This window comes from Rousettus aegyptiacus, unplaced genomic scaffold (assembly GCF_014176215.1).
Source record: "Rousettus aegyptiacus isolate mRouAeg1 unplaced genomic scaffold, mRouAeg1.p scaffold_m13_p_10, whole genome shotgun sequence".
Lineage (NCBI taxonomy): Eukaryota > Metazoa > Chordata > Mammalia > Chiroptera > Pteropodidae > Rousettus > Rousettus aegyptiacus.
In genome coordinates, this window is record NW_023416285.1 from 24,010,457 (window position 1) to 24,019,817 (window position 9,361).

Consider the following 9,361-nt stretch of genomic DNA (forward strand, 5'->3'; position numbering starts at 1 on the left):
CTTGATCTCTTAGTGTCATTTAACAACTGATCACATTAATCTTTTTTGAGATATTTTCTTTATTTGGTTTTTAGAAAATCATTGGAAGCACTATCTCTTCCACCATTGATAGACACTTCTCCTTCCCAATCTCTAATTGCTGGAGTAAACCAGACTCTGTTCTTCAACCTTTTTCTTCTCTTCTGACCCCTGCTTCCTACATGGTCAACTGCAAACATTTGGCTTTAAATACCAACTATAAACTAGTGACTCCCATATTTACATCTCCTACCATACCTCTCTTCTGAAATCCAGACTCAAATACCTCTAACAGCATGTTTAATAGGCATTTCAAACTTAATATAGTAAAAATTAAACTCTTGATTTTTTTCTCCCAAATCTGCACTTTCTGTGTGTGTGTTTTTGGGGGGAGGAAGGAATCATAGTAAATGAAACCAGGTGTCTGCCAATTACTCTGGAAAACACACACATAAACAAACAAGTCTAGGAACCATCTTTGACTTCTTTTTTGCATATCTCGTGTCTAGTCCATCAGCAAATTCTATCAGGGCCATCTTCACATTATAACAAAAATCTAACCATGTCTTAGCAGATCTACTTCTAGCTCCTTATCTTCTCTTGTCTGTACTACTAGGATACTTCCTAACTGGTCATCTGGCTTCCACTCTTGTCTCCCTATGGTTTATATATATTTAGAACCCAAATCAAATTATACCACTAGTAGGAACAACCCAATGGCTTTCCATCACACCTAGAATAAAACCTGAGGCCCAAGGTTCTACACTATCTGCCTCTAGCCCCCTCCCCCTTATCTTTTTGAGCTTCTACTCCTTCTCAAGGCTGCTGAACACACTCTTGCTTAAAGGTCTTTATATTTACTTCTTCCTCCTCCTGGAATACTCTTTACTAGATAGTCTTATGGCATACTCCCTTAATTAATTCAGTCTTGGCTAACAGCCATTATTAACTGTATTTTCTGATACTAGAATGTAAAGTCTAAGAAGACAAGTATTATTTCTTATTTCCTCTTTTATCCCTAACTTAGCACAGTGTCTGGCAAAGATATGTTCTCTCTATTTTTGAAATAATGGAAAGAATAAAGGATGGAAGGAAGGAAGGTAAGAAGGAAGGAAGGAAGGAAGGAAGGAAGGAAGGAAGGAAGGAAGGAAGGAAGGAAAGAAAGAAAGAAGGAGAGAGGGAGGGAGAGGGAAGGAAGGAAAGAAGGGAGAAAGGAAAATATGGAAGAACAGGAAGAGGGGTGGAAAATTAAGATGATTTGGAGGCTGACTTTTTTTTCAGCTGTATAAGTCCAATCATAATTCTAACATACCAAACATAAGTACCATTGCAGATGAATTAAGTGGGCTGAACTAGATGTTGTACAAATAGGAGACAGCTTTATTTTTCTCCCACCACTGTCTTCGAGATGCCCCTTCAAATCTCTTTTTACAGCAACTATTTCTTACTATCCAAGCATTTCCAGCTTAAAAAAAAAATAGTCATTTTGGAAATTAAGATTCATTTTAGATTTTTAAATTTTTAAATGAATTTATGTTAAAGCTTTAACTTAACATCCAATCCCAGTCATTTCCCATCCCTCAGTTCTGGCCTGAGCAATGGCTCTGGGATAAGAAAATGATAGCTATTCTTTTGCATTTCTTTGTCTTTTCTCCTTCCCACTTGAGACTATTCCAGGGCAAGGGGAGAGGAATTTTTATGAAAGTGGAACGATGTATTTTCATTTAGTTGATATAGCTTGTAGTCCTTTGTTATCTAATACTGGCCAGCAATGCCAGGAAAGGCATCTAAAAGCTGGTCTTTGAAGAAACACATTTGTGCATTTCCTTGGGAGGCCCTGGGAGAACATTTGCATTGAATTTCTTAGTAACATAGAAGTACATCTTCTAAGAGCGCAGAAAAGTGATTATGGGATTGAAAACCCAAAGACTGAGGAGATGGCTTTAATCAACTACTCTTGGAAATAAACTGCAGACTAACATAAAAAGAATAAAAATACTCAAGTTGCATTTGAGGCTTTGCCTCATTAATAGGATATTAACACCGTCAAAGTATATAATAAAAATTTACAAAAAAAAATGTGTCTTGTGTTTTTAAATCACTTTTAAATTAACTATGAGAAGATAATGTTTAAGGGTATATCTAAGTTTAGTGAATCACTCACTTGACATATAATAATATTACCAAGTGAATTCAAATAGACTTGATTATGAACTAGAAATCTGTGAAGAGACTACAAAAGATCTAAAAAATTTAATACAAGGTAACAAAAGAGAATGTACATTTTGCAGGAATAAAATTTAGATTGTTACTCATTCAATGGTTCTCTAATTATCCAGAATGATATGAATCATGTTAATTCAACTCTCATCATACTAACATCACTTACAATAAAGAAACTGTGCCAGTGATACCTGACAGGGTTAGACACCACTGTAATTTTTAAAAATTTTTAATTGAAATTTTAAAATAGCAATACAATAAATTGACCAGGACAATTATTTCACATACAGAAGCAGCATATAATCCATTATGTTGAAAGATAACTCTGAGGTACATGATCTCTGTTAGAGCTGATGCTCAGACATCAGTTGGGTCTAACTGCATAAATGACTGCATGTTTAAGGGAAAAAATAAGTGTAATTAATAATTTTATATGTTAGGGTAGCACGTGAGGGAAATATGAAGTTCGATATTTTAGTTTTTTCCACTTACTAAAGAATAAAGTTTAAACTCTTTACTCTTTCACAAACTTACATGACCAGCCAAACTTCCCAGTCTTTTATTTTATTTTTGCCTAGAACCTATTTGCATGCTCTCTTCTCTCTCTCTCTCTCTCTCTCTCTCTTTCTCTCTCATTTTTCTATTCCGCTATTTTTCCATTCTACTGTTCCTTCTCTCGGGAAACTTCTTCTTCCTACATCTCCCCATCAAAACACATGTCACCCTTTAAGGTTAAGTTTTTTTAAGTTTTTCTCTGTATACTGCTCACCTCAGCTGAGTGTGTAATCACCCTTTTCTTAACATGTATGTTATTTGTATCATCTATTTTTCTCCAAGCACTTACTGTTCTTTATTCCAATCTTTTGTGAACATATCTTCCCAATTAAAAACTATGACCTAGAGGTAAAATGTCACATAATCAGATTTCCTACAGTATCCATAGAACCATAGATGTGTGTGTGTGTGTATGTGTGTGTGTGTGTGTGTGAGAGAGAGAGAGAGAGAGAGAGAGAGAGAGAGAGAGAGAGAGCAAGTGAATGTATTTGTGCGTGTGCATTTCTATTTACTGATCTAATAAATTTTGATTATACTCTTATTTGGCCCCAATGCCAAATACTATATATACTATGGTGGGCTACTGGGCACTGGAGAAAACAACTTAACAGTTCTTAGCCTTATGTGATTTATACTCTAAAGAGAAATATAAAAGAATAGGCAATTAAATTTCAGTGAAAAAAAAAATGCCATGTAAGGAGTTCTGTGGACATGAATAAGAGAACAACTGATGTACATTTGAAAAAACAGAGAAAGCAGTAAGGAAGGGGAATTAGAAGACAGGTTGGCAATGGCAAAGTGAAGAGGAACTGAACGATTCCAGGTAAATGGAAGTACAAATGAAAAGGCTGAGATTAAAGAGAGTCTGTGCCACTCAAAGAACTGGAATATGTGTAGTGTGGCCAGAATGAGGGGTAGTAGATGAAGTGTGAGTGTGGGGTGGTGGTGCTAAGGATGCCTCTTAAGTCAGAAGGAAGTTTTTTAGGGCAGATGAAATAGTCAATAATATCACATGCTGTCAAGCTAACAAATAAGGAAAAGACTGAGAAGTGTTAATTGGGTTTAACATAGAGAGCTTGATGACTGGCAAAGCAGTTTAAGTGGTTCAATGGCCCCAAAATCAAATTATAGTGGATCTGGGGGGTAAAGTAGAGAATAAGGAAGTAAGACAACAGTGTCAATAATGCTTTCATTGATTTGGGCTATTAGTGGGAAGAGAGAAATAGAGGTGTGAGAGGGGAAAATTGGATTCCAAAAACATGAGGAAGAGTTGAGCATGGTCAAAACTTGAAGAGAAGGAGCTAAAGAGAAGATATGGATGATCCAAGAAGTGAGGATAATCAATAAATCAAAATAACTTAGAGACTAGGAGAAATGGGATCCAGGGTACAACAAAGGAAGCCCTAGTTAGGAGGGATTGGGTAGGGTCACTTTCATTTAAGGAAAAAGAAAAAAGAAAAAATGAATATGAATGCACATAAATTTCTAGTTTTGCAGGAAGGAAGTTGAGGAACTAGTATATTCTCTACATTATCTTTACTTTACTATCTCCACTCTCATTTTTCAGAGAAAGTATGTTCTATTGAAGGTCAATATCAAGTAAAACCAAAACATTCTAATGACTTCCCATTTGAGGTAGAAAGTACAAGGAATGAACCAAATTACATCTAGTTGGAGGCTGGGCCAAAGTAACTGTAATAGAAAGACTGCACTGATCGCTCCAACCCCCTATCACTTCAGAGAGGCCTCACATACCATTTAATATGAACCTCAAGACTCTTATCAAACTCCAGGTCAATACAGTACAATATTTCTCTTTAAGTTTTCCCATCCAGGGACTGGCTGGAGTCTAAGAGGCTATACCAATAATAATCAAATGGTCTTTTGTGGTCAAAATGGAAGGCTGTGAAGCAGTATAATGTTACTGGTTTAGCAGTTTTTCACATAATATACAGGAGTCGCCCAGGAATTTGTTAAAATGTACATTTCCTGGTCTCATCAGCACACATTCTAATTTAAGAAAATCTAGGGCAGGGCCTGATACTTTTGCTGTTTACATCGCCCTACACGATTCAGTCAGGTGTTTCACCTTGGGACAAGGTCTAGTAAAAGATGTGAAAGAACTAGGCCAAGTCATCCGAATACTTAGGCCACCTTTCTAGGTCCTTAGCTGGATTGTAGTTCATAAAATAGAGAACTAGAGGGGAAAAATAAATATCACGGACCTAAGTAGCAGGACCAATAGACCAATAATCATGACAGGTTAAGAAAAGTAAAATTTAACCTACAATATACAATAATTACAAAACTTTTCATTGTACACGTTTGGGGAAAGGAGCAATATTATAATACTTTAAGAGACTTTGGGGACAAAGAACTATACAAAATTCTATGATAATTTCTATACCCATACTCAAAACAGTAAAATCAAGGGATTTATTTGATGACGTTCATATCCTAGAATAGCCAAAAGTAAGCTTTATTAAAGATTTTTAAAAAACAAAATGTTTTCTCTTCTATTCTGAATAATATTAACTGGCCCATCAAAAAGCAGAGCTGAATAATCTCTAGAAGCTCCTTATAAACTCTAAATTATAAGAAATAATTATTTTATTTCAAATTATCAAATGAGATGGAAAGATAATTTTTCTTTCCTGTCTTATACAAACAAATAGCTATAAAGTTAGCATCTAGAATCAAGTCTATACCTGTTTAAGTCAACAAGCAAGTAGCCATGAGTGTGGTTAAAGCATGTCATAGACATTCTAAAAGCATCAAACTTATCTTTCTCTGAAAAGCACTTTATGTAAAAATGAAAACATAACTTCTGCTGTTTCTAAGTCTCACTGTGCTAATTTTATTCTCATTTTCTTTTCATCACCATCAATATCAACCTCATCAACTCATCAAAAACACCATTAATACCTGAGCTGGAAACTGTGCTGAGGAGCATACAAAGTGTACAGAGCTTCCAGATTAAACAAGTAATTATACGTATGTCCTTTAGTGCACACTTACCAGCATAAAATCTGCATGAGAGGAAAATAGCCAAGGCTGCCAAAGTTGTACATTTCTTAACACAAATACATCACCTAGTTAAAAAGAAGAGGCTTAATGAAAATAAACAGAGCTTTAAAAGAGAGATTTAAAGTCTAAATGCAGCTTAGGGCAAGTTGTGACTTTTCAGTATCATATAGGTATTATATCAAAAATAACTACACTTGACTAAATGGATGGAAAGTGGAATTCATTGGTGGTGCATTGAAGTAATCATCTCTTTTTAAGAAATATATTTTAAGTGGGAAAGTGAGCATTGTTTCCCCAAGCATAAAAATCTTAAACCTTTCTGTATTGTGCTCCCTTTACTATATTTCGTTTCACTTTTCTAGGAAATTTCTGCAGAACGGTAATTGAAAAGAAGACGAGAATATAATGAAATCCTGAAATGTCCAACCTTTACCCTGGGACATTCAGATCATGTCAAAAATAAAGACTAAAAAAAAAAAAAAATAATAATAATAATAATAATAATAAACCTCATATGTCAGTGTAACTCATTTTCCACTTGGATACAGGTGTGGACAATCTCCCACTATGACTCCATGTGGAAGAGAGTTCTTAGAAGAGAGACAGATAACCTTATCAAATGATTGGAAAATGTCCAAGCGAGGCAGGACCTAGTGATCATCTGGTGGTCCAGAACATTCTTCTACCTATGATAGCTTTTCATACACTCTCCTACCACCCGCACCACCAAATTCTCTGTATTGGCCTCCACAACTAGTCAGATCAGCAACAGACAGCACATACAGATTAGCAAATGGTAACGCATAATGCGTAATTCAGATTATCCCAGTCACCAAATTCTAAGTGTTTATGTTTCCATTATTCTGCACAGTTTTATGATGAGTAAATGTACAATTTTTATGAGGCTCTTTGAAATGCTGACTTTCGAGTAACAATTTTGCCTGAACTACAAATATCTGTGTTCCCAGTTCTTAACAGAGAATATAATTAGGGATCACATCACTAGTTTTCAGAAGTTGAAATTCTGTTTTGAGGTACAAAATTACTTACTTTTTTGTGCAGTACTGCTACTTTGGGTGTTGAAAAATCGCTTCAACTCAGAATATTTATGCTTAAGATATACCTAGAGAATGAAAACTACTTAGAGTTAAACAAAGTTGCACTCATTTTAAAAGTATTCTAACCACTTCCCCTTAAGTTTAAAATCTTTTCAAGGTCTATGAGGCCATGCCACCCTGAACAAGCCCAATCCCATCTGATCTTGGAAGCTAAACAGAGTCAGGCCTGTTTAGTACTTGGATGGGAGACCACCTAGGATGATCAGGTGCTGTAAGAGCAAAAATTTAAAAATTAAAAAATAAGGGATTGTAAACTGACAAGGTTCTTGCAACCTGTGAGTTCAACTAAGGGTTGCCTTGCCTAAAAAAATAAAATAAAGAAAAAAGAAAAAAAGAAAATCTTTCCAAAGTATTGTAAAGTCCTGTTAACTCTCTTAACTTACTAGCAAATTTGAACATAGTTTCTACATTTACTACATTTTTACGTTTACTAGTCATTTGTATTTTCTCCAGAATTGGTTTAGGCATCTCCCAGAAGATCCTGAAGGAATCATCGTAGAATTAGAGGAAGGGAAGAAGAACTTTCCAGATAATGCGAGAATAGCAGGATGAGTGCAGAGGAAAGACTGGGCAGGGTTTTTAGCAGGGCCAATTCCCTACCCCTCCCTGATCAAGCTTCCTTTATCTCCCTTTGGCTTTTCTTCCTCCAGAGTCACTTTCCCCTATGATAATATGTTTTAATCAAAACATTTTCCCCCAGCTCGATGGGCCCTCGTACCTGGCACTTGCCTCTCTCTCCGATGGAGCCCCATCTAGAGACAAAATATAGTGAAAGTTGATGAACATATCTTCCTTAAAAATGAAAAGAAAAAAAATATTGGAAATTAATACTGATTCATCAGTACTGCCATTTTACTCCAATATTGTAGCCACTCATTTGGATTCTCCCATGTCCAAATCCTCTCCTCGGTCATTACCAAAATAATATGTAGCCTGACGATTCTTTTTTATTTTCCACCTATTCTCGCAGTTTCAAAATATAATTTTTCCCTTGGATTAATTCAAGAAGCACTTTCCTCACACAGATACTGTACTTTGTGTTACTTGCCCTTACTGAATTATGTTTTCAAACTCAGTCCTGGGTTTCCACTGAGGATCCTCAAAAGAAGCAGTTACATAAATCATTATGTAAATGATTTCTCTGGAGATGTATATAAGTGGTAACGTACAGTCTGCATTGGAATGATGCTCCCCAACATCATAATAGTGATTATCTTCAAAGAAGGAGGTGAGGGAAAGTGAATGGAAAAAGAAACACTCCGTATTTATAATATTTTATTTCTTCATTAAAAAGAGATCAACAACATACTAGGAAAAATATGTCAAATCTAAAAACTGGGTTATATATTCTACAGTATTTTTCTATATATTTGGAAATTGAAATCTAAAACCTTAACATATAAAGAAGCCATCACACAAAATTCTCTAATTTTTTGTGGGGAAAGTTATTAAAATATTGTTCTCTGTAACAGTATCCCTCAAGTTTTAATGTGCATATAAATAACCTGGGGATCTTGTTAAAATGTAAATTTATCATGTCTAACAATCTCTTAGGTGATATTGGACCAAGAACAATAATTTCAGTAACAAGTGTTAACAGTACATCACAGTGTTACTTCTTGATGAATGTAAATTATGCTTATCCTCAGTAATTTGTTGATTTTTCCCTTATAGATACTGTAAATTTTGTTTCTCTCTTTGCCTTGGCCATTAGAAAGCTCACAAATAAATTTCCTGTGTATAGAAATGACGCGAGAGTATATGGCACACATTTTTATGAAATATTTTACTTCATTTTTATTTTTTTCCTACCCATAGTTTCCTTTTGTCATAATTCTTACACCTATACATTTTATTCCATTGTTATTTGTCTCCTTTTTGTAAACTGCTTCAAATCCTCTCAGCAATGAGATTTGGCATATTTAAATTAATTCTTGAAAAGGAGGCCACCGTTTTGAGTGAGTGAACTCAGTCTTGAGGGGAAGTACGATATATATGAAATTTAGATAGACTATGTAGATCTATATAGGACCTAACTCTGCATGATAGTATCTGGAATGTTACTGCTAATAATATCACTTTTATCATTAATATTCACAGTCACAATAATGATAGCAACCACTGATTGAATGTATACCAGATACCCACTACTGGCTGGGTATTTTTTCTTATTCACCTCTTTTTTCATTTATCATATGTAATCCTACTTAATAGGTCTGTGAACTTCGTATTGTCATTGAACTTTAAAGGCTCATTGAAATTAATTATGAACTATGTCAGGGCAAATCCAGGATTGAAAACCATATATGGTTGACACCAGTTCTCATGTTCTCGTGATTAAGCATGATGCCTGGACAGGATTCAGAGAAAAACTAAGGCATAAAGGCTAAGAAGGGAGGGTGAAAGTTTCCAAGCAGACT

At 35.1% G+C, this 9,361-nt stretch overlaps 1 pseudogene; it reads left to right on the plus strand.

Annotated features, from left to right (window-relative positions):
• Positions 1–7,040: 7,040 nt before the first annotated feature.
• On the plus strand, positions 7,041–7,159 carry LOC118608726 (annotated as a pseudogene).
• Positions 7,160–9,361: the final 2,202 nt, after the last annotated feature.